General features: G+C 42.5%; 1 long non-coding RNA gene across 3 annotated transcripts; it reads left to right on the plus strand.

Annotated features, from left to right (window-relative positions):
- Positions 1-783: 783 nt before the first annotated feature.
- On the plus strand, positions 784-9,453 carry LOC144293665 (uncharacterized). 3 transcript variants are annotated; one of them, XR_013360884.1, is made up of 5 exons: positions 2,166-4,619; positions 4,708-5,973; positions 6,098-6,166; positions 6,385-6,591; positions 9,245-9,453. It is a non-coding gene; the product is annotated as an uncharacterized LOC144293665 (long non-coding RNA). The 3 variants fall into 3 exon arrangements; XR_013360883.1 differs by lacking the exon at positions 6,385-6,591; XR_013360882.1 differs by lacking the exons at positions 2,166-4,619; positions 4,708-5,973; positions 6,385-6,591 and adding an exon at positions 784-942.
- Positions 9,454-26,911: the final 17,458 nt, after the last annotated feature.

The following is a 26,911-nucleotide window of genomic DNA, read 5'->3' on the forward strand; positions in this document are numbered from 1 at the left end:
GCCTCATTGGCTAAGACTTGATGTTCCGTGAGGCCGAACGAGCTCTTTCCTTACCCAAACCTGTTGATAGGCCCGGTTCCCACAGGGCAGGGGCTGCGGCACCCTCTGCGGCACCCTCTGTCATTGCCGTGTGCCGGGCGCAGGAACAGCCAGTGCCTCAGTCCAGAGGACACTGTGCCTGTCTCCACAGAGAGGCTGGAAAGGGCCCAGGGAGAGGCAAACGCAAGATCAGGGCTTCGGGAGACTTTCATGGAAGGTGGAAGGTGGGCTAAGCATGAGGCCTGGAATGACCGAGCTCCAGGGCGTTGGAAGGAGCCTGTAGAGGTCACCAGGGCCAGAGAAGTTAGTGTATCGAATCCCTGAATGGAGGGAGGCCAGGGGGGCTGGACCTTGAAAAATTAAGGAAGTCACGTCCAGCTAAGTTAAAGAGAGAGAATGAGCCTTCATCCTCACTCGATCTGCCGCTGATCCCCTCGGAGTCCGGGGAGCGTCCGGAACACCTTGTGGCTGTCCTCCTTCGGAGCCGGTCGCCTTACGTTAAAAGTAGACACCAGGAGAGTGATTTAAGGCTGTGTGGCCTAAGAAAAGAATTCAGACCCCCGCAGTGAAGACTCCACGCTGGTTCCAGGGAGGAATATTAGTTTTCTAGTTGAGAAACATGGCCTTTTGGCAGCCGAAGCCAGTGCTCATGAGCTGATAAAAATGACCCCAGTGCATGCTCGGTCGCCTCCCCAGGTGACATGAACAGCTGTTGCAAAATCCCAGACCCTGATTCCTGCCAGACCACAGGCTCCTGAGCCCAGAAAACAAAACCATGACTCATGGTGAACATTCCCGGGCCCTGAGGTGGACGTGGTCACACACACGCACAGCCCAGGCTCACGCACGCACACGCACGGTGCCAGGGGAACTTGGACTCCGTTACCTGGCCGTCATGTCCTGGTGAGGACTCCAGCTTTCTCTATTCTTGACGGAATCCAAAGACCTTTCGGGAGCCCCTCCCTCCTCCCGACACCGGGACAAGGAGGATGCGTCGTCTCATAAGGAAAGCACACGCTCTGAGGGGACCTGTTTTAGCCTCCTTTGGTTTTCTCTTTCCTCAGGGCTCCTGGGACTCCCCGTCTGGGGGAAGAGACATGGTAGGGGTCTGGTTCTTTCCCCGAGAGCAAGGCAGGCAGTCTCGGGGCTCTTTCTGTCCCTGGGGTTGTGTGGCAGCCTTCAGGATGCGGTGGCCGTTCGTTGTCAGAAAAGTACGTCCGCCCCAGCTCCAGGGGTCTCTGCTCCAGGACCTGGGCAGAGAAAGGTGCCATTTTTGGATCTAATACTAGTATCCTGAGATTTAAAAAAAAGAAAATTGGAAGTTAGTGTCACATGTTGGAAAATGACACAAATGGTTCCATGTCAGCCGGAGCTGGAGACATAGGTTCAAATACTCACCAGGCCCAGGCGGTCACCGTGGACAAGAGAAGCAGGCCGCAGCCCGGCTGGCGGGGGGTATGGGAAGTGGGGAGGACCAGGGCAGGCCGTGGGGACGGGGGCAGGCCATGGGGATGGGGCAGGCCATGGGGATGGGGCAGGCCATGGGGATGGGGGCAGGCCATGGGGACAGGGCAGGCCGTGGGGACTGGGGCAGGCCGTGGGGACTGTGGCAGGCCATCGGGACCAGTGCAGGCTATAAGGATGGGGCAGGCCGTGGGGATGGGACAGACCGTGGGGACAGGGGCAGGCCATGGGGACGGAGCAGGCCGTGGGGGTGAGGGCAGGCTGTAGGGATGAGGCAGGCCGTGGGGACGGGACAGGCTGTGGGGACAGGGACAGGCCATGGGGACAGGGGCAGGCCTTGGGGACGGGGTAGGCCGTGGGGGTGAGGGCAGGCCATAGGGATGAGGCAGGCCGTGGGGACGGGGCAGGCCAGGGGGACAGGGCAGGCCGTCGGGACCAGGGCAGGCTGTAGGGATGGGGCAGGCCGTGGGGACGGGACAGACCGTGGGGACAGGGGCACGCTGTGGGACGGGGCAGGCCGTGGGGACGGGGCAGGCCGTGGGGACGGAGCAGGCCGTGGGGACGGGGCAGGCCATGGGAATGAGGACAGGCTATGGGGACGGGGCAGGCCATGGGGACGGGTCCTGTCTGAGGCCGGGGAAGCTGAAGCTCCGTGTGGCTGACCGCTTGCTCTCAGGTGCTTTCAGGAGAAGCCCGCGGTCCCACGTACTCCGTGACGCCCCTGAGACTGAAACATCAGCTGCCAATTCAAGCTGTAAAAAACCCCAAATTGCTTTGCTGTTCAGATACGACAAATGCAGATTAGTTATGAGCCATCAATTTTTGACCTGTGGTTGCAGGAAGACTTTACCATATGAACATTTTTATTAACGTTTTCCGTAGGATTTTCTGAAACTCTGAGCTCCTACCAACCGGGAAGAGGGAGCACCTACACCCTCCTCTGGGGCCCTGGGGCTCTGGACCGATGCCAGGGCCAGCGTGAATAGTCTTTGAGGGAATCATTCTTTTTTCCTTAAAAACCCAGGCTAATTGCGCGTTTTTCCCCGTAATACATTTGCGTTGACCTTAATCCACGATTTTGGTTTTAATTGCTTACCTTGGCGCCTAGACTCTAGTCTTCAATAAATATCTGTAACGTGAGTGGCTGGAGTCCAGTTGGGAGTTCTGGTAGCTACCGCCTGTTGGTTCTGTTGCTTCCTGCACTCCTGTGTGAGCGACGCGTCCTAGGATAGGAAGTGACAGGGTTACTCAGTTGGTAGGTGACAGAGTTGGTGGCATTGCGTCTTCAGGCAGCGTTACACGACTTGGAACTCTTCACCAAATTCAGCCCCTGAAAGATTTTAGTGGGGTCCTGAGGTTCGAGCTCCCATCATTTGGGCTCGTTTCCCAGACTCCGCATCCCCCCACTCCCTTTCCCCGCCACGCCCCCCACTTTGATGAAGCACCTACTACTATCTTCCAGATAGGGAGGTGGAAAAATAGACACGTTATAATTCAACATAGAAAGTGAAATCAGAGGTGCAGGGGTGGAATCCGAGGCTCTGGACATGCGAAGGGATGCGTCTGACTTACATATTCCTTCTTTTTCCCTTTTCACAGATTCCTGTAGATGTTACCCTTGTGTTGCTCATCTATCGGTCATAGACTCTTTTTTTTTTTAAAGATTTTATTTTTAAGTAAGCTCTACATCCAACGTGGGGCTCGAACCTGCAACCCCAAGATCGGGAGTCACTTGCTCCACCGACTGAGCCAGCCGGGCGCCCCTATTGGTATATAGTGAACAATAACCATAACCTGTTATTATTATGTCTCTTGATTCTGGGAGCCGACCAGCCACAGCGGCTCGAGGGCTCTGCTCTTGCGGTCGGACAGTGCGTGGGTCTAGGCTTCTCTCTCCGTTTTCCTCTCCCTGATGACTCCTTCTAGAGGACTTTAAGTTCTTCTGGCCTTCTGACTCTCCCACCAAGCAAACGTTTTGGTGCCATTCCAGGGGAAGTCCTCTCCCGCACACTAAAATCAGAGAGTGCCCTGAAAACCCAAACTACTTCCCCTGCCAGTCTTACTTGTCCTGATCACAAGGAAGCATGTGAAAAAGTCGCTAGTATTTTTAAAATCTCAGACTCCTGGCTTTTAGTTAGAAATCTTCACTCTGGATTTCAAGAGAGTTATCTCAGAGGCTTCCCCAGCGATGCCCGTGGTGTAGACATCTCAAAGCCCGTCTCACGTAGGTGTCTGGCAATGGACAGCGGCTGTGGCAAGAGTCTTAGTGGAGGCTGTTGGCCTGAATATCTACAGGCTTGGGCTTCCTCACACCCTGGAGCTGGGGTGCTGAGGTCAGACATCCTGGGAGGGAGGGAGCAGGTTTCTATCTGCCTCTTTGCCTTTTCCTACTTGACCTCAGAAGCCCAATGGTTTCACCTCCTCTGCCTTCCTAGCCAATGCGGGGCGGCCACAAAGGCCTTGTTTCAAGGCAACAGGACACGGAATCCGCCTCTTGATGGGAGGACTGTCAAGAAGTTTACAGATATGCTTTAAAATCACTGAAACTGAAAAAAAAAATCACTGAAACTTCAGTTCTTCCTCTGTGTGGCTCTCAAGGGTCATCCAAAGGGAAGGCAGCCGCCTCTTGATCGCATAGTTAAGCTCTCAGCAGGGTTGACATTGCCCTCCTCCTAGCTCAGGTCTCAGGCGACAGACGATGAGGACAGAGGAGCTATGGTGACTGCCTTAGAACTGGGTGTCCGGAGGCATCCTGGACCTAGTCCCACAAGTGGGCTACATGTGTTATGTGAATCATTGGAATCATGGACTACTTGAAGCCAAAGTAAAAATGGCAGAACTTCCTGGAGCATCCAGGAACTCAACCACTTGAGAAGAAAAAAAAAAAAAAAATAATTTCATTCACAGGACTTGTAAAAGAATCAGCTTTATATTAAAGCCAACCACCTGAATTTTAAATAATGAAAACGACACTCAAGGAAGCGTTCCCTCGCATGGGGTCCCCTGTGAAGTCCTCAGTGGGCACGTTCACTCTCCTCTTCTGTAGCGTTCGGCATTCTTTCTGGAAGAGTTGAGGAAGCACCACGAGCTCTCTCACCTTCCTGTTGAAAGCCCAGGTGAGACTGTCGGTTCTCAGCAGAGGATTGGAGCTGAGGTCTCACTGATTCTAAGATGTGCTTTATTCTTCTTAATTCTGTCTTCCAGGACATTGGAGCAGGAACACCCTACCTGTTGCTGCTGCGGAGTCTTGATTATCGGGGCCCGAAGTCGAGTCCTACACATCCTGGGCTCCGCAGGCTCCTTCTCCCTGCCCACCTCTCAGCATTTCCACGGGTGCAAATGGTGGCGGCTGCTGTTTACCGTGTTGTTTGCTTGTTAACTGGATTTTTCAAGCCTTCTTTTCTATGTCCTCATATCGCAAAGGAATTTTCCTTTGGGGGCAGTATTGCCGGCTTTCGTGTGCTCTTGGCTGTGCCATCAGGCACGCGCCCGCCTCCTGGCTCTCGCTTGGTCAACTCCGACCCCTTCCTTGACCACAGACCCAAACATGTCAACTAAACGGACCCAAATCAGGAGACCACTTGCATCAATTTCTTTCACTGCTGTAACAAATTAGCACAAACCCAGTGGCTTAAAACAACAGAAATGCATTCTCACAGTCCAAAACTGGCATTGGCACAGCTGGTTCCATCTGGAGGCTCCAGGGGACAATCTGCTTCTCGCCTTTTCCAGCTTCTGTAGACCACCTGTGTCCCTTGTCCGGGGCTCCTTCCATCTTCAAATCACATCCATCCACTCTCTGCTTCCAGAATCGCAGCGCCTTCTCTCGGACTCTGATTCTTTCTGCCTCCTTCTTCTGCGTGTCCTTGTGATGACATTGGGACCCCCTGGGTAATCCAGGGTAACCTCCCCCGGGGCAGGGCCCTTAATTTAATCACATTTACAACATCCTTCTGCCTCATAAAGTAACATATTCACAGGCCACAGAGTTTAGAATGTGGAAATCTTTTGGGAGGGGCATTTTTTTATTATTTTTAAAATTTTTTTTGCTTTTTTTTTTTTTTTTTTTTGCATACTACACTGCTCTTCTGGGAAAGCAATCCGTTCAAAGGTGGACATATAACTGAAACAGGAAAATTAAATCTTTCCCTGGGATTATTATTAGGATGGGAGGAGAAGTTATTTTTCCTGGGAGTGGCCAATCTTGAAGACAATTATGGTGGGGCTGCTGGAAACTCTCTTTCCAGTTACTGGATGAAGCTCATCTGCAGGAGGGAATGAAGCCAAGTGATTGAGAATTGTAGCCAAGGGCAGTGATGATAATATTTGAGCACCTGTATCCAGCTATACGTGACACCAGACCTACCCATGATTTCCTAGGCTTAGGAACCAATACATTCTTTTGGCTTTGAACTGAATTTCTATACTAATAAATCTATATTTTTCTCAAACAATGAGAAGGAAAAGGAGGTGAGAGTCAATTCAATTATTTTTCTGTTCTTTTTCAGGGATATGATAACTGTGGTTGAATATAAATGAAGTTGAAGCTGTCAAAATAAGTCTTTATAAACATCATTGGGTTTTGTTTTCTTAGGTCTTTCCCAAACTACAACAGAGAATTAGAAGCCAACTCTATTAAAAAATATGGATGTGACTGCAACTGGTAAGTTATTGGTATAATAAATTTCTTGACTTTTTGCCGCTTCCTCATTTCCAAAAGGAAAGAATGTCTCTCTTTAACAAGAAGCTAATTCTTATAGGCTCCCTTGTCTAGAGGGAGGCAGGTGGATAGTGTTAGCAACTTGTCATCTTTCAGGCCTGGGAATGTTTGTTCTGAACAGTTTGGTCCACTAAGAAATTATTCTTGGCCTGTTCCAACAGGATATAGTCGCAGAAGCTGATGTGTGAAGAAAGAGTGGCCCATCCTCAAAGGGAGGGCATGGAATGGTGGGCTACTCTTGCCACATTCCGTCAGGAGGTGAAGGTTCTTTCCCTTCCCTTGAAGCTGGGCTGGACTTCCGGCTTGTGTTGACCACCAGAATGTGGAGGAAGTGATGCCTTGCTAGCGTCAGTGCCAGCTCCTTAGAGGTCAGCTTCTCCTTACTCCTTCTTGAAATACTGCCTCTTAGGATCCAGACACCAGGGAATAAGCGTGGACTAGACCACTAAGTGATAAGAGGCCACAAGGAAAGACCCTGGGGGGAGAGAGAGGACCGGTTTGGACCTTCCACTGCCAGTAGTGCTCACAGATGAAAGCAGTTGCATGGGGTGTCTAGGTGGCTCAGTGGGTTAAGCACCTGCCTTCGGATCAGGTCAGGATCCCATGGTTCTGCGATTGAGCCCTGCTCAGCAGGGAGTCTGCTTCTCCTTCTCCCTCTGCCCCTCCCTCACTTGTGTGCCCGTGCTCTCTCTCTCTCTCTAACAAATAAATAAAATCTTTAAGGAAAAAAAGAAAAAAAGCAATTGCATGAATGTTCCCAGCCAATACTGCTTGGAACAAAGATGAGATTTTCTCAAGTCTACCCAAATTGAAGGATCATGGGTTATATCTGATTGTATTTCAAGCTATTAAGCTTTGGGGTTATTTGTTATGCTGCCTAAGGTCACTGAAGCGGGTGGACTGCCTAAGATTGGCAATAAGGGGTTGCAGTGGGTGACATGGTAGCGGAGACTTTCGTGTTGTTTCGTGTACATCATGCATTTTGCTTTAATGCATCCTGTAAGTGTAGAACCTCATACTGGAGAAGGGTTATTAGGAAACTGAGTGCCAGGGGTCAGTCGGCAGGAACCACTGAGAAGGTTTCCACGGCCACACTTGGCTCAGACGGTGGAGGATTCCAACAGGTTGGACCTTTGGGAAAGGTTTTTAACAGGATGTGTTTCTTCACCTTTGCTCCTTCCTGCTTTTCTGGCAGATGTCATGAGTAGAACCCTAGGGGTCACCTGGGACCATGAGACAATTTGTGCATGAAAATCCTGCACTAAAAATGGCAGAGCAGAAAATTGGAAGGATCTAAGAATTAGACGATTTGGTGGGGTTGCCGGGTCTGGAGTCCTTACTTCCAGATTTCTTTCGCTTGATGAAATAACTGTCATTTCTTTAGGCCACTTTAAATCTCAGTTACATTCAGCCGAAGGCGTTTCCTGATGGATACACTCAACAAAACGACCAAAGCTGTGGGTCATTAAGTGGGCTATGAAATGAATCATATTTAACATGATTTACAAAAGTAAAGAAATATGTTTCCCCAACCTTTGTTGCAGAACTTGTAGTAACAGGTCTTTGGAAAATAGTAGCATAAGAACATTATCACCAACGAGGTTTCTCTCACACACTGAAGATGTGGGAACAGCTTGAGATTTAAGTGGATGTAAATCTGGGTTTGAATTCTAGTTCCTTCTCTTCCGAGAGGTGACTTAATCTCCTTGAACTTCATATTCCTTATGTAAAAAAATGGAGGTAAGAAGACATCCTACTGAGTTTCTGGGATAATTTAATAAAGTACCTCATTAAATACAAATTACACTCTCGGGCCCATAGGGAGCCCTCAGTAAATGACAGTGGTATAGGTTGTGCATGGTGGGGAAAAGGGGTAATTCTATGGAAAAGAACAAAGTGAGGGCAGAGAGACACGAGTTGATGCAAAGAGGAGAAGGCTCCAATGTTATGATCATGATTTTCAAAGCTCTCCCTTCTGCAGACCTTCATCTCCTCAAGGAGCAGAGACACCTTTTAGAGGAAGGAGATACTACAGTTAGTGGGTTGTAAAGCCAGATATTAAACCAAACACCCAGCTACATGCTCAGAATTGGAAAACAGAATGAAACCTCAAACCTGGGCAGTTATGAAGAAAAGAAGCCAGTTATGAATGAAAAACTCACTTCTGGTTTTTTCTTTAGCAAATATTGACTACTTCCAGGGTTTCTTGCGCTGAGGATAGTGGAGAACAGGACAGGCCAAGTCCCTGCTCTGGGGGAGCTTTTGTTCTGTACCAAGGGGAGGCTATAGGTACGTAGACGGGAGCATGCCCTGTCAGGACCTGTGGAATTCGTTGAGGAAAGATCAAGCAGGTGAAGAGGCAGAGAGGGATGAGGTGTAAGGGATGCTTTTGAGACTAGGCTTCTTGGGCCCAAAATAATATCCAAAGAACATAAATTAAGTATATAAAGATCAAAATTGCTTGGTTACTTTATCTTCAGATCATCATGGGTTTTGTCTGAGGGTCCTAGAGAGAGATGCTGGTCCATCATTTTTTTCTCTCCAGAAAGATTTCACAATGCAGCTCCCGAATACACTTTCTGAGTATCCTTAATCTGCTGATATAATTTCCCCAAGCCTCAGTTTTCTTAACAGTCATATTAGATTCATAATACCCGCTTCACAGGGTTTGTGGGAAGCCAAGGGAAAGGTTAAGGTTTGCGAAGTGCCTGGCACGCTTTCAGAGCCCCTGGAATATTCATTCCTTTCTCTTTTCCTGGAGTAGGATTTAACAAAAGGAAAATGCTCCAAACTAAAGCCAGAGACATTATTTGTGGAAAGACAAGAATTCTTGATTGTTGGGGTGATGACTTTGAACTTGAGCTTCTGATGGAGTTTGTGGATTACTGAGACATTGGAGAGATGAGGCCCATGTGTATCCTTTAATTAGAATGAAGACAATGGGTTGGATCCAATCATGCCTTCCCATTTTTTTTCCAGCTCTGTGGTTTCTGACCTTGGTTTCTGCCCTTTCTTTTTCAGGCTAGAAGTCGAAATTTCCTAGATGCAAATTCACGGACGTATGCGGGTCTGCCTACATTACAATAATCTGAGAAAGTGTTGTAAAAATAGATGCCCTCATCCCAGTCTGCACTTTTTATTTTTTTCACCCCCAGCTCTAGAGATTTTGATTCAGCATGTCAAGAGTGGGGTCTGGAAATGTTACTGAGACAGAATTGTATCAAATTCCATTTTAGGTTGTTCATTCAGTTATAATAAAAATGGTTATTCTCCTTTGAGCCTCGTGTAATCTTTGCTAGTCATTTGCCTTAAATTTATAAAATAATAATTAAAAACTACAGCAATATTTCCTTAACATAACTTAATATTTTCCTTATACAACTGTCTACGTCCATTTCAATCTAGTTACTATTGATTCAAAGACAGAATCTCAAAAACAAATTAAATTTTCACTTCCATCTTTAGGTGGATTTTGCACAAACTAGTGATTACTTTCCTAAACCCCTTTTCTCTTATGAATTTTAGCTTAAAAAATAATGAAACTACTACATTCAGCCAGATATCTAAAATCCAAATTTAAAGACTCTTAAAAAAATGAACTTTTCAGTAACTGCCATTGGTACGATTGGGTTAATAACTGAAAAAAAAAAAAAAAAGTTGAATCTCTACCTCACGCTGCTTACTGGTATGAATTCCGAATCAAATATTTTAATGTAAAAACATAAAACCATACAACTAGAAAAGAATACATGGATAAATTTCTTTTTTTAAAAAAAGTTTATTTATTTATTTATTGGAGAGAGATGGCGCGAGAGAGCACAAGCGAGGGGGGAGCGGGGGGCAGAGGGAGAGGAGGAAGCAGACTTCCCATTGAGCAGGGAGTCCTGTGTGGAGCTTGATCCCAGACCCCCAAGATCACCACCTGAGCTGAAAGCAGATGCTTAACCGATTGTGCCACCCAGGTGCCCCTGCATGGATAAATTTCTTTATAAGATTTGAGTAATGAAGGTCTTCCTATGACTCAAATTTCAGGTGCCATAAAAGATTAGGTAAAGACCCAAAATTCTGCATGGCAAAAAAACCCCCCAAAAACAAAAAAACAAAAACAAACAAACAAACAAACAAAACCCAGCCCCACCGGAACTATGTGAAAAGACAATAAGCTGGGGGGAAAAAATCTTCAGCTCATATAAATAAGAATTAATATCCCTAATATATATAGAATGTCTTTTTCTCTTTTTTTTTGAATGTCTTTTTCTTTAAAGAAAAAAATGTCTTTAAAGGAAAGGTTTGTATAATTTTTGAAAGTTGGCAAGGCATAGGAGCAGACACAGAAAAGAGAATGTGAATGGTCTCTAAAATTTATGAAGCGATGTTCCAAATTCCTCATAATAAGAGCGTAAAGCTATATCGAGACACCATTTCTCAGCTAGCGGATTGGTAACATCTCACTCTGCGGGAATGCAGATTGGCCCAGCTCCTGCAGAGCGTGAGCTGACGCTAACTATCAAAGTTACAACTGCACTTACCCATTGAGACAAGCCCACTGCTGGGGGGGGGGGGTGCTCCTACAGACACCCCTTTCCTGGTGCACGAGGAAGTGAGCTTGAGGATTTTTTCATCCCAGCTCTGTTTGTCCAAATAGTCCTAGTGTCCAACGAGGGAGGATTAGCTAAATAGCTCATGGACATTCAAACAGTGGAATACTTGGCCACTGTAAACACCTGGATACCATTCACAGCTATTGACGGCCCCCGAGATATGTGGTGCCACAAAGATTAATCCATCTAGAGCAACCTGTCAGGTAACTTTTGTGCAGGAAGGGCAGGAGAAGGGTGCATGGCTATATTGTTTTGTATTTGAACTAAGACTCTTTGTTACAGATAAACTAACAAGGTAGTTGAGGATGAAGGAAGCAAAGTGGATTCAAGGACAAGCAGGCACTTCTTTTGCTTTGCAATCACCATGTGGCTAATATTTTTATTTGAAAGAAAAATGACAATAGTTTTTCGCATGGGTTTTACGGATGAGGAAGGAGACATTTCATTGTATCCCTTTTTATGCTGTTCTGTTTTACACACCAGAAGATGGTGTCACCTAACTAAGATAGAAAATTTAAAGTCTTCTGTGATTGGGGCACCTGAGTGGCTCAGTCGGTTAAGCAACCTGGCTCTTGGTTTTGGCTCAGATCTTGGTGATCTCAGGGTCGTGGACAAGTGGAGCCCTGTGTCAGGCTCTGCGCTCACCTCGGAGTCTGCTTGAGACTCTCTTTCCCTCTCCCTCTGCCCTCGTCATCCCCTGTATGTCCTCTGTTTCTCTCTCTCTCTCTCTCAAATAAATAAAGAAATCTTAAAATAAGTAAATAAATAAAGGCCTCTGTGGAAAAGCAAGAATGAGCAGATCTCACATGGATAATTGTGTTTTTTTTTTTATAATTGTGTTTTAAATAAAAATATCATTTTGGTCAGAGGAAAGTGAAGGATAGACCATCCCACGCCAACCACAAGAGGAAACCTCCCTAAGAACACGGTGTGAAAAAACAGACTGCAGGGGCCTTCGGATAATTTTTCCCAAGTGCGAATGGACTGGCCATGAACCATGTGTGTTTAAAGATTTTTGTTTTCCATGAAAGAGAGAAATCCATCCAGTGAAATGTTATTTTAAATAACCTAAAAACCACGAAGAAAAAAATGCGTTATTAGTCCTCAACTGTGTATTTTGGCTGCAAGTAACAAAGGAACCTTTTCACAGTGCCAAAATCAGGAGAAAGTGGGCCTCTGACATGGGTTTGGAGACTTAATAATGTCACAAAATTGCTTCGAAAGCCCCAGACATAAGCATGTGTGTTCAAGGAGGATGAAAGGAAGGAATTGCTTTTATAAGAAAAAAAGAAAAAAAACCAGTAACTTTGCCTAAATCCCCTAGCACACTTTTCTCCCGCCTCTCATTGGCCCGACTGTGTCACATGGCCATTCTTAAATGCAAGGGGCAGGGTTGCAAAAGTGCGTATTTAGTCTTGCCAGTTTCTGTGGCAGGAGCCGAAGTGGGAGAGTGTGAGGGGGTGAGCCCACGATGTCTGCCCTGCTGCAAGTGGCAGGGGGCACACCCACCCACCACCTCTGCAGGTGCCTCTGCTCAGTACGATCCCAGGGTGGGTAATCCGATCCCCAACTGGAGGCTTATTCGAGGCTGATTTCCCCAGTGTTAAAGGAGGATGGAATAAGAGGTTTCTTTCAGCTTACTAGGCCTCTGCCCTTTTGGAACTGCCCACCTGTTCTCTGGAGCTGTGAAAGTGTAGTGCCCTTGAAAATAACACTAGTCAACCCCTATGCTCACGTTAATTGTTATTATATCTTTTAGCCTTAAGAATTATTATTATTAAATTAATTTAATAATAATTAAATTATTATTAGCAAGCACTTAAATGACTTTAGAGAAAAATCTATTCACTGCATATTCTAATGGTCAGAGTGGCTCTTTCTTTAAGAAACCCCATGACTGTAAGTCTGTCTGGCTTGAGTTACTTAGATTATCTCAGCACTTGGGATAGAAGCTTTGGGAGCTTAGAAGGCCGTTCCCAACACTTGATCATTAAAGATCTGCATGACCTTTCAGCCCAATCAAATTAGTGCTAGGCCAAGTCTTGTAAAATGAAAGTAAATACTCTTAATTGGGAAATACAATTTTAGTGAGTGTTTGTCTGCCGTTACACTAGAACGTGTCTTCTCTTCAACAGGTTTATATTGCACTACAGAACGATTTAAATATTTCTGTTATTAAAACCCAATGTTGATAATTTTTTGATGGTCCCCTTTTTCAAGAAATACACTGTGCTTGACATTGCACAGCCATTCAGCAAATTGGTGTTTTTAAAATAATCTGGTGAAGGTGGCATTTTAATGTCACTAATTGCTGTGAGAGACTCTTATGCTTGAGGATTTCTTGCTAAAGTTCCTTCCAGCTCCATCTCAAGTTCTGTGATTCTGTGGTTGTTCATATTTAAATATAAGCCATGGTTTACCGAAATTCTGAACTTGCTATTTCTTTGGATCTTAAATTCAGGTCTATAAGTTTGATTTCAGGGTGAGAAAGTGATGCCCCCGCCCCCATCCCCCCCAAATATTTATTCCACCCGATGCTCCATATTTCCTCGAGAGGGAACAGATTTTTTAATGCCATCATTAGAGAATCTTTTGAATATAGATTCCCCTGGAGGAGGTAATACCTAACCTTGATTGGAAATAGCCTTGCTCACATTATTAGCAGTAGCCCAAATATGCAAAGAGCCCAGATGCCCATCGACTGATGAATGGGCATGGGAATGGATATGCATACAATGGAATATTACTCAGCCACCAAAAAGAATGAAATCTTACCATGGGAAACAACATGGATGGAGCTGAAGTGTATTATGCTAAGTGAAGTAAGTCAGTCAAGGAAGACAGATACCATTTGATTTCACTCATATGTGGAATTAAAGAAACAAAACAGATGAAAATATGAGAAGGGGGGAAAAGAGAGGGAAATAAACCATAGGGGACTCTTAATGAGAGAGAACAAACTGAGGGGTGATGGAGGTAGGTAGGTGGGGGATGAGCTGGATGGGTGATGGGTATTAAGGAGGACACTTCTGATGAGCACTGAGTGTTGTATGTAAGTGATGAATCACTGAATTCTACTCCTGAAACCAATACTGCACGGTATGTTAACTAACTAGAATTTAAATAAAAATTAAAAAAAAGAAATAGTTTTAATAATACATTTTAAAAAAAAAGAGATAGCCTCACTCATCCTGGTGGTGGAGTAGAAGTTAGGTCCGTAACGGAGATTAACAAAACGGTGGACAGTGGTCTTGCTCGAGGTGGGTATTCTTCACTCACTCAAACATGCATGTCTTATGGGAAGAACAATCATCCATCCTAGAATTCACACCATCTGTCTACTCATTTACTCACTTGACAAATGTTTATTGAGCAAATGCTGTATGAAAGACATTGATACAAAAAGAAGGGTCTATGTTGGGGATGAAAATATAGAAAAAGTTGAGAGGCAATGGTTTTTACAATGTTTTTAGAGCCAAGGAAGCCCATAATTTAGTATCATTTACGGAGATCCCTCATACCTAAGGTGGATATAGGCAGAACTGAGCATGTGTGGTGAACTCACATCCATGAGCCCCACTGCTTTGCTCTCTCCCTGAAGTCTCCCCAGGGGGTAACATGAGCATTTTTTAAAAAGTATTTACTTTTTAATTAATTAATTTATTTACAAACAGACAGAGGGTGTGTATGGAGGGAGGAGCAGAGAGAGAGGGAGAGAGAGAATCCCTAGCAGACTCCTCACTGAACGCAGAGGTAATGTGAACGGTTTTGCAAAACGGATGACAGGAGCCCCCTCAGGAACGGCATCCTTCTGAAGAGCTGCCACCTATACCTATATCAAGTCCTCTAATGCTCACCTAGTAGCCTGGTCATGGATGTAGACCTGCCACCTCCAGGATTCTGGCAGTGGCCATGATGCCCCATAGAGGTGGACGGGACAGGGTGGGAGACATACTGTCCGGCACCAGGGCTGCCAACCGAAATGTTCACTAGAGCAATGCTGGCCAAGTGCTTATGTGAACTGACACAGCGGGGCCCAGGGGCGCAGCGCTGCACATGCCCCACTGAGAGGAGACCAGGGGGCTGCAGGTCCGGCCCACCGCCACCCAGCTGTCTGCATTTAAAAAAGAAGCCAGCTCTCTCTATTTTTATGATATTAACAAATTCAAAGCTTTAATACGTGGGGAACCAAACAAAACACGTCAGTGTGCTGCTGCTGGCTGTCAGTTTGAAATTTCTGATCCAGTGCTCTGATTTTAGACCTTCCCTAGTATCTTATTCATTGACCAAGGTTATTGATTTTTTTTTTTTTTTTACATTCATTCCATAGAACTGAGAGCCATAGGTGCAACAGAGAAGTTGAGAGATAAATAATAAGGGAATCCAAACAAACACCACCTTATACATATAAGATGCACTAGTTATCATAATAGTAGCATTAAAAATATACATGATGTTACATCCATTTGTTTTTTTTAAAGGGACTTGACTAAGTCCCTTTAAAAAAGATTTTTTTTAAGATTTTTATTTATTTACTCATTAGAGACAGAGAGAGAGAGAGGCAGAGACACAGGCAGAGGGAGAAGCAGGCTCCATGCAGGGAGCCCGACGTGGGACTCGATCCCGGGAGCCAAGGGTCACACCCTGGGCTGAAGGCGATGCTCAACCTCTGAGCCACCCAGGCGTCCCATTACATTCATCTATGATGAGGTCAGTCACTCACTATATCACCTCTCATAAGTGACTTACACTCTGTTTCAGTTTCCTCATAGGTCAAATGGAGATATGTTAGTATTTACCTCAAAAAGTTGTTGCGAAGACTAAATTAGATCATGTGATATAATTACTTGCAGAATTCATGCTGTGAGAGGTTATGAGGGGGAGCCAAAACAACACCCCAATGAAATTTGTTATATTACAATATAATAAAGTTATTCCACAGAGAATGAAATATCACCATTATCAATGGTAAGGGTGCAAGTCACATTAGTTTGACCAATGAAATGGGCTTGTTGACTACCTACCTCACATGGTTGACCTTGAGACAATCTACCAGAGAGAAATTTTGCTTTCAGAGGAACACACTCTTCACCCAGGGTACTAGCTGAAGTACTTTACTAACCAGAAGAGAATTAGTGCCTTTGTTGGCTCCCACCTCTGGCGCATTAGTTCTATCTAACTGGGAAACATTGACCAAAGGCCGTCAGTTAATGAGAGTGCTCCCCGTCCAAGTAGAGGGGTGGGACGAGAAGCCTGGGATATTGAGCGGAAATCCTCTCCAAGGACACAAAGGTAAGGAATAAGGAAGAAGCGCTTTCCCTAAGATTTAGTAAGTGTTTGATAAGTGGCACCTACTATAATTTTCATTAATATTCAGCGTGGCTAGTCTTTAGGTGACTTGCAAGGTGCGCCCTGCCCAAATGTAATCAATGTATCCCCAAACTGGAATTCTGCAAACTGTGTTCTGTAGGATCTAAAAGAAAAGCTGGGGGAAATGGACTCCAGGCTTAAATAATTTTGAGAAAATGCAGATTACAGAATAGATTTCTACTGCAAAATAGATTTCTCTACCACAGGACATCCTAGAGTTTTTTATATGCTAATTTGCACTTGACATGGTGATAAATATGTATAATATGTATAAAGAATGCCTCTATTTCAAACTCATTTGTGCCAGGACACTTTTTTCCTAGCATGTTTATCAACATTCCAGCAAAATGTTCTGTGCATGATGGCTAGGGAAATGCTAATTTAGATTAATTTTAAATCAACCAATTTATCCCAACACTTAGGAAAAATGTTAACTACTGCATGTTGTATGTGTCAATTTACTACAGACTCTCATGAGGAAAAAAACAAACACCGAAAGCAAAGTTAAGTGCACTTATTAAATGCTCCTGCCATTAAAAACATTGTAGGTTTTTTTTGTGTGTGTTTTGACCCAGACAGACAAAAATAAAAGTGGTTGAACTAATTCTCTTAGGTGAAGATTTAGTCTTTTGTTCAGTTTGGGTTGTCAGCGGCTTTGTCATTACGAGCTAGGCCCTCTTTACTGCAGATGAGCTGGTTTCTGCATATGGGGCATCAATGATGTACATTGTTCGGAAGGAGGGAGGATTTGAATTTGGGGGGCTCATCAAATTTAGATTTCTAATTAAAGCAAAAGATTCTTTAAGAAAACACACACACGCACACACACACAAACCCTAGTTTTGACATGGCAATTCATTGCTTTCCTCCTAAAGTTTTCTTTATAATAATTTTTAAAAATGGAAGCCATATGCTTCCAATCCCTTTATAATTCTTGTTCCAAATGCTGCATTAAAAATTATTTGTTCAAACATTAACTTCTGAATGTTTTTGGCTTTATTCAGTCAGTTTATCCCAACTTTGCACTTGGCAGTAGAGAGGTCTAACCAGTTTCTAAAACTATGGATAACTGTTCTTTGCAATTTCCTTGCAGGACACTATGTTTCAACCTGGGTGTTCTGGTTAATTAGAAATATAGCAACTGGGAGCCTGGGTGGCTCTTTCGGTTAAGCATCTGCTTTCTGTTCAGGTCATGACCCCAGGGTCCTGAGATCGAGTCCCGCATTGGGCTCCCTGCAGGGAGTCTGCTTCTCCCTCTGCCTGTGTCTCTGCCTCTCCCTCTGTGTCTCTCATGAATAAAAAAATAAAGGAGAGAAAAAGAAATACAGCAACTAATATTTGCAGAGTGTACGCCAAGCACATTATTTCATTGTATGTTCACAAACATCTTCTGAAATAGATGTGATTATTTTTCCCATCTCACAGATGGGGATTGGGGCTTCTAGAGAGGCCAAGTAATTCCTGAGGCTACCTAGCTTGTACAAAGCAGTGGTTTGATGGGAACTCAGGCTGTCTGCACCACATTCTGTCCCTGAATCACATGTCCAGTCCAAGAGTACTTGGAGACACTGTTCTTAAAACCCATCTGGTTCTTCAAGATCTTTGCAGAGTCATAAATTTGTATGAATCCAAACATACTTTGTTTACTGTTCACATGAATGGATCTATATTTGGTAACTCCCGGGGCACTCTCAATAATTTAAAAACCACAATGTTCAAACCGTCCTGGGAGGAAAGGATTAATAGGAACAAAGAGTTAGCTGATGCTGTTTAATTGGGCAACATGAGAGGCTGAATGAAAAGAGAAAGACTAGCTCAGTTATGGATGGGAGTGCAGATTGTACGCTCGAAACTTTAAGTGGAAACGGATGGGACGCATGCCATGTAGGAACATCAAGGACACTTCACAACTGAGGCCGTCATGAAATAAAAGCAGCAGAAATACGAAAGCCTCAGATATCTGAAAACCATTTTCGAAGTATTTGCCACAAACCGAGACTTACTGTACACGGGGACCTTTGCAGATGTGCCAGGATTTATGCTTTATCTGACTGGAATTCTGAAAGGGCCCATGATCACAAATGAGGATAAGTTACCTAGTTAAATGCAGAGAGGTTCCTTCTTTCATTTAGATACGTTGGGGTTTTGTTTTCCTTTCTTTCTGTTGTTACAGCTTGAGAAATGTTCTATCATGTGAAACAGATTATGCTCTGTGAAGTCATCTGAAAGAATATTAAAGCCACATTGCAGCTTTGCATGGCATGTTACTTAATTTGGGGGTGTGAGAGGGAATTATAGTTCATGATCTTAATAATCAAATACGCAGGGGTGAGTATCAAATTTGATCTTTCAGGTAGAAGATCAAATGATGCTCTCCTGTTCTTTCTTCCTTTCCACCCTTGCCCCATTGAGAATAAAGGTCTTTAAGTAACCTTTCCTTGGACCTTTATCAAAGCTACTATGAGAGATACCAACGTGCCTGAAATGGAGTTCCTGCCTCCACAGACACACAGTCGCGTGGAGTATCCGCACACCCATCAAGTAGCTAACAGGTGAAAGAGGACCATAGCCAAAGTTCCAATGGAGAAATGAAGCTTGGTAGAACCCAGAGTAGGCAAAGCTTAAGTTGACCTGAGGGTATTAGAGAAGATGTCATAGAGGAAGGGACATCTGAGTTTGTGTTAAAGGATAAGCAAGATTTTGACTAGTAGAGAAAAGTAGTAGGTAGGAATTTCAAGTTTAAAAGAAGCTTCACTCAACAAGGAGTAGTGGGATTTGCAGGTGGTTAAAGGTTATATCTCCAGCTGAAGGATGCAAATCTAATTGAAAGGCAAAACAAAACACAAACACATTTGTTTCAGATTCAGCCTATGCGTTGCTAGTTTTCAACCCTTAGGTTACAGATCAAAGGGCATGAGCCCATGGTCAACAAATCCCGGCTTCAACTCAGGTTTTTCTATTGCTTTTCTCTTAAAAGGTGAACAGATAATTAGGTTACCTGAGGAAACAGCATAAAAGACAAAAGCTAAAAAACACACAAAAAATAGACAACTTGAGGAAACCAAAACCATGCAGAAACATGAGAACATTGAAAGGAAAACTATCGTTAGTAGCCTTAGCGAGATTAGAAAAGACATCTATCCCGTCTTTGAAGCATGAGCAAGATGCTATTATAAATGGAACATTAAAAATCCTAACTCTTAGAAATTAAAAAGATACTCTTAGAAATTAAAAAAATATATAGCAGATATAAGATAATTTTAAGATTAATGTGGTAGAGTGGAGAAAAGCTCCTAGAAAGCAGACTTCGTTTGCCAGGGCTGCCATAGCAAGTACCACAGTCTGGGTGGCTTTAACAACCGAAATTTATTTTCCCACACTTCGGGTGTCCCGAGGTTGAAGATCAAGGTGTCAGTGGGATTGGTTTCTTCTGTGGCCTCTTTCCTCAGCTTGTAGATAACCACTTCATCTTCACATAGCATTCTCCCTCTGGGTGTGCCTGTATCCACATTTCCTTTTCTCATAAATACTAGTCACACTGGATTAAATCCCACCCTAATGACCTCATTTTAACTGACTTATCTCTTTAAAGACTCTATCTTCATATACAGTCACATCCTGAGGTGCCAGCCAGGAGGACTTCAACGTATGAATATCTGGGGACCACAATCAGCCCATCACATAGACCAAAAAGCCTTAGAAATGGAAAACTGGAGAGAGAAGTAAAGAATAGTAGAGAACTAGGAGAGAAGATCCAATATCTGAAAAATATGAGCTCCAGAATAAGAGAACAGAATAATAATAATAATAATAATAATAATAATAAGTCATTAATGAAGAAATTTAGGAAACATTTTAAGACCCAAGTTGCAAGATTAAAAGGTGTTTTATAGCAAGACAATGGATGAAAATAGACTCACACCGAAGCAATTACCAACAAATTTTAGAATACCAAAGGCAAAGGGAAGACCCCATACAAATGTAGAGGGAAAAGCACAGATCATATATGAAAGACTGGGAATCAAAACCCTTTCAGATTTCTCAAAAGCAACACCGAGAGCTAGAAAATAGTGAAGCAATGAAGCAGCACCTTCAAAAATTTGGAGAAAAAAAATATTTCCTAGTATGAATTCTACATTAGGCAAGTTATAATTTGAACAAGCAGAATATAAGCACGTTTAGATAAGTGAAGTCTCAACTTTTTATCTTTTAAGTACTCTTGCCCAGAGCTTCTGGAGGATTTGTGCCACCAAAATTGGAAGGCAAACAGAAAACTACAGTTGGAGCAATTGTTCTCATTCTTGACTGGAATTAAGTGGAACGCTTGATTGGTTTTTGTGTTCCACCTCCAAAAGTTCTGAATTAACTGGCCTTAGACAGGCCCCAGGCATCAGGATTTCCTAAAGTTCTCCAGACAATTTTTATGTACACTCAAGGTAGACATAGAAGAAACAAGAGACAGGAAGGGAATCCCCATGGTAAGAAATCAAGATTTAATGGTTAAAAAAAATTTAACCATTTTAGCCATACAAGTGTGCTATTTAGAAAGCCAAAATTTTGACAGCGTTTGCTTCTGGGGAATGGGAAGTAGGTTGGGAGGGTGGAGGATGGTTGTTTCTCATAACAAGTTTCATAAAAATATTTGACTCAGAAGCCATGTACATTTTTTTTGCCGTGTACATTTTTGACTTTTATTAATATAAAAATGAAAATCTACACACACCAGAAGGACAAGAAAAGGACAAAGTAAACTACTGAGAGATGACAGAGACAAACATGAGAACAGACAGAAACTCAATCCTGCCTTGATTTAAACATTGGTAGTGGAGAGATCAACTAGATCTTTCTACAGAGAGCTCTTTGAGTTGAGATACCAATATGAAGGACTTATTTCATTATTTTAGGATGAAAGAACTGGAACTTCTTTCAGGGAATAGATCTGTTCCAGATTTCCTTTAAGGTCAGGGAATTTTATCAGAGAGTAGAGCTATCTATGACTTTTTATTTCGATTTTACATATAAGCGAAACCATGGAGTATTTTTCTTTCTCTGGCTTATTTCACTTAAGTATAACACCCTCAAGGTCCATCTGCATTGTTGGAAGCTACAGGATTTCCTTCTTTCTCACGGCTAAATAATATTCAATTGTGTATGTGTATCACATCTTTATTCGTTCATCCACTGATGGGCACTTAGGTTGTTTTTATATCATCTGTACTTTACCCAGAGAGAAACAGGGAGACATTAAGAATTGTATACAGAACTGCTATGTATGGAATGGATTAGAAAGGACAAGGATGGATCAAGAAAGGTTTTTGGAACAGTCATGTAACAGAGGCTTCAACTAGGGAAGAGGGAGAGAAATGGTGAGTTGTAGATGGCTATAGGACATATTGGAAGGAAAAAATCCATGGGACTTAGGACTTCATGAGTGATTGGATGTGGGCAGTAAGGGAAAAGGAGGGGGGGGTAAACGTGGTACAGTGTGGGTACAGCAAGCTGAATGGCAGCACCATTCTCAAAGATATGAAGAGGAACAGATTCCAAGGAAAAATTTTAGTTCCATTTTGGGCGCATTGAGTTCCCTGTGAAAGTATAATAGCCAAGTGAAAATGTATGCTCAAAACATTTTTAAACCTTTTTAAAAAGATTTTATTTATTTATTCACGAGGGAGAGAGAGAGAGAGAGAGAGGGGCAGAGACACAGGCAGAGGGAGGAGCAGGCTCCATGCAGGGAGCCCGACGTGGGACTCGATCCTGGGTCTCCAGGATCACGCCCTGGGCTGAAGGCGGCGCTAAACCGCTGCACCACCCCGGCTGCCCTGTATGCTCAAATTTATGTGATTAGACCTCTAGAGAGAGAAGTGTATAGGTGACATAAAACTGAGAGTCTTAGATGGAAGTTGGAAGCATAAATGTCAAAAAGGTTGGAAAGGAAGGTATAGAGAGTAAGAAGAAAAGGCACTTAGAACCATGAGGATCAGCACTTAAGAAATAGAAAATTAGGTGGCTGGAAAAAGAAATGGAAAGAAGTAGCCCAATAGACAGGAAGAAAACTAGAAGTATTAAGGAAGGACCCAATTAAGAGGGACAGAGAAAATATAGAAGAGTGGGAATGATTAATAGAACAATGTACTTGAGGAAATGAGAAGTGGGCTTCAGATAGAGGAGGAGGCATGCTAGCTCCTCCAATTCAATAGGAGAGAAGAAGAAAAGGGTAGATGCAAATACGTATAAGCTTTTGTTTAAGATGGCAGTAAGTAGACTTGAGTCCGAATCCGGTCCTTTCTTGTCTTTAAGTAGGAACCTGGTCATCTGCTGAGAGTGAAAGAACATAGTAGGTTTGGAGGTCTGAGGAAAAGAGAGAAAGTTTGAAATTCCCTTGGTGGAAAATGAGAAATAAAGCTTATTAAGAAAATGTCAAAGGATTCCAGATACCTTTGAGGGCTCTGGTGCTATTGGAAACTTGGCAGTCTGTGCTACATGATTTTCTCCAGCGGCCTAAATCTAGCATTTGAATCTACCAGGCTTTAAAAAGAAAGAAAGAAAGAAGGAAAGAAAGAAAGAAAGAAAGAAAGAAAGAAAGAAAGAAAGAAAGAGAAAAAAAGGAAAGAAGAAGAAGAAAAAGAGAAAAAAATATATAAATAAATATATAAATCTACCAGGCCTCACAACATGCTGCCTTTAATTTCCTTGTCATTCTCAATCCACACTGTCACTTCCAAAGCATGCGCCATTTCTATCCATTGCTTTACTACAAAAAGTCCTGCCCCCTTCTATAGCCAGGGCTGGGGCGGAGGTGGGTGTTTACTCTGGATTTGCCTGAGGGATTTCTTCTTGTAGATGGAAAGGGAGGCTCTGGTAACTAGAAATAGTCGGTGGCTAAATTTTATTCTAAATGACACATATACATAAAGTTTAGAAAGTTGGGAATGATAACTCAGACCTCCTATGACAACAAGACTATCAAAACCTAAGTCAACACGATTTTATTGTTTGTTCCAGAAAAACTTTGTCTTGCAAAGATAAACCAATATTTAACTTTACTATTTGTTTCAGAAAATTCCTACAAATTAATTAAGTGGAGACAGTCCTGTCTGCTCAGCTGGGCAACTCTTACTTACAAGCAACTGTTTATGTATTAAGGCTTACTTCAAGACCGTTGCCTCATAGGGCTCACCGATTCTAAATTACTGTGTTATAAACTTTGTTGAATTTCAATCTTTTCCCTATCTTGAAAGATCTTCCTTAAACCACTTGACCTCAGACCCCAAAGCCTTATAAGTATCCCACTTCTGACTTTCCCATTGCTAAGATTCTGTTCATATTTGGAGGTGTTCAACTAGGGAAAACGTAGAGATATAGCAGAAGACAAATCATTGAAATTTAGAACTTCTCAGCACTTCTTAGTCATAAAATATGTCCTCTAAGGACCAGGTTAAACTATTTGCCATTCTCCAAACTCATATCTACTCCTCTTTGATGGAAGCTTGTTATAGAAGTTTCTCCCATCTAAACAATCTTCCTGCCAAATTCATTGTTCTCTATCTTCACCTCCCACAAAAACTTGATTACAAACATCTGTTAGTTTTACCTCATAAATTGCTCCCAAGTTCATGTGCTGTTCACCATCACCACAGCCACACTCTCATTCAGCTACCCTGGGCCTCTGCGACCGTGTCCTGATCCTCTGTCAGGGTTTCCCACTATTGCCACAGAATGGGACCCACAGTACACTGAAATCAAGGGAGAAGGTGCTTATGGCTGGAGACAGTTGAACAGATATTCTGGTTATCCTAGTTTCCTCCTAGTTGCTCCCAAGGCTGAAGAGATCAATATTTTGATTTGAACAGAATAATTATGAGCAATGAAATTGAATAAGTAATCAATAAGCTCCCCAAAAACCAAAAAATTTAGGATGCGATGGCTTCACAGGTGATTTCTACCAAATGTTTAAAGAAGAGGTAATACTTATTCTTCTCAAACTATTCCAAAAAATAGAAAAGAAGGAAAGCTTTCAAATTCATGCTATGAGGCCAGCATTACCCTGATACCAAACCCAGAGAAGTACACTACAAAAAAGAGAACTATAGGTCAATATCTCTGAACATAAATGCGAAAATCGTCAACAAAATATTAGCAAACTGAATTCAACAATACATTGAAAAAAATCATTTGACCATAATCCAATGGGATATATTTTCAGGATGCAAGGGTGGCACAATATTTGCAAATCAATTGAGATGATGAATCACATTTTCAAGAGAAAAGATTAAAAGTATATGGCCAAAAAAAAAAAAAAAAGGTATATGGCCATTTCAATGGATACAGAAAAAGCATTTGACAAAATACAGTGTCCATTCATGATCACAACTCTCAACAAAGTAGGTTTAGAAGGAACATAATAAAGGCTATGTATTAAAAACCCACAGCTAACATCATCCTCAATGGGGAAAAACTGACAACTTTTTCTCAGAAACGAGACAAGCATGTCTACTCTCACCACTTTTATTCAGCATAGTACTGGAAGCCCTAGCCACAGTAATCAGACAAGAGAAAGGAATAAGAGGCATCCAAATTTGTAAGGAAGAGGTAAAACTTTCACTATTTGCAGATGACATGATACTGCATATAGAAAACACTAAAGAGGGATGCCTGGGTGGCTCAGTGGTTGAGTGCTTGCCTTTGGCCCAGTGTGTGATCCTGGAGTCCCAGGATCGAGTCCGGCATTGGGCTCCCTGCATGGAGCCTGCTTCTCCCTTTGCCTATGTCTCTGCCTCTCTCTCTGTGTGTCTTTCATGAACAAATAAACAAAATCTTAAAAAAAAGAAAACCCTAAAGACTCCACCAAAAAACTATTATAAACGACAAATGAATTCAGTAAGGTCTCAGGAGACAAAATCAATATGCAGAAATCTATAGCACTTCTATACACTAATAATGAAGTAGCAGAAAGAGAAATTGAGGCAACAATCCCATTTACAATTGCACCAAAAATAAGAAGATACTTGGAAATAAATTTAACCAAGGAGGTGAAAGACCTGTATTCTGAAGACTATAAAACACTGATGAAAGAGACTGAAAATGACACAAATGAAAAGATATTCCATACTCATGGATTGGAAGAATTAATATTGTTAATAATATCCATACCACCCAAAGCCATCTACAGCTTTAATGCAATCCCTAACCAAATACCCAGAGCATTTTTAAAAGAACTAGGATGAATAATCCTAAAATTTGTATGGAACCACAAAAGACCCCAAATGACCCCACTGTTTTTTGAAAAAAAAAAACAAAAAAAACAAAAACAAGATTGGAGGTATCACGACCCCAGATTTCAAGATATACTACAAAGCTGTAGTAATCAAACCAGTATGGTACTGGCACAAAAGCTGACACATAGATCAATAGAACAGAGTAGAGAGCCCAGAAATAAACCCACGATTATACGGTTAATTAATTTTTGACAAAAAGGAAAGAAAATGCAATGGAAAATGGTGTTCAGAAAACTGGATAGATACAAGCAAAAGACAGAAACCGGTCCACTTTCTTACCTGTAAACAAAAATAAATTCAAAATGGATTAAGGACCTAAATGTGAGACCTGAAGCCATAAAACTCCTAGGAGAGAGCACAGGCAATAATTTCTCTGACATTGGCTGGAGCAACATTTTTCTAGATATGCCTTCTAAGGCAAAGGAAATAAAAGCAAAAATAAACTATTGGGACTACATCAAAATATAAAGCTTCTGCGCAACAAAGGAAACAGTCAACAAAAGTAAAAGACAAAAAAACAAAAACAAAAACAAAACAAAAGTAAAAGACAAACTACTGAATGGGAGAAGATATTTGCAAACAGCATATCCAGCAAAGGGTTAGTATCCAAAATATATAAAGAATTTATACAGCTCAATACCAACCTGCCCCCCACCCAATAATCCAATTAAAGATAGGGGGAAGATATGAACAGATATTTCTCCAAAGAAACCATCCAGATGGCTAACAGACATGTGAAAAGATGCTTAATAACATCACTTGCCATCAGGGACACGCAAGTGAAAAGTGCAATGAGATGTTATCTCACACCTGTCAGAATGGCTAAAGTAAGAAACAGAGAAAACAAGTGCTGACAAGCATGTGGAGAATAAAGGAGCCCTGGTGCACTGTTGGTGGGAATGCAAACTGATGCAGCCACTGTAGTAAATAGTATGGAAGTTCCTTAAAAAATTAAAAATAGTACTTCCACATGATCAGTAATTATACTATTGGGTGTTAAAATATGCAAAAACACTACCTGAAAAGGATACACGCGCCCCTATATTTATTGCAGCATTACTTACAATAGCCAGATTATGGAAGTAGCTCAAATGTCCATCAATAGGTGAATATATATATATATATATATAACTTTTTATATTTTATATTTATACTTATAAATATTTACTTTTACTAAAATATATATTATATATATGTTTTGTATATATATATATAAAATATTACTCAGCCATAGAAAAGAATGAAATCTCACCATTTGCAACAATATGGAGCTAGAGAGTATAATGCAAAGTGACATAAGCCAGTCAGGAAAAGATGAATTCCACTCACATGTGGAATTTAAGAGACAAAAACAAAGGGAAAAAAAAGACAAACCAAAAAATAGAGGGTGCTGGGTGGGGAGATGGGCAAAATAGGTGAACTCACCATGATGAGCGCCG

Source organism: Canis aureus, chromosome 22, assembly GCF_053574225.1.
Source record: "Canis aureus isolate CA01 chromosome 22, VMU_Caureus_v.1.0, whole genome shotgun sequence".
Classification (NCBI taxonomy): Eukaryota; Metazoa; Chordata; class Mammalia; order Carnivora; family Canidae; genus Canis; species Canis aureus.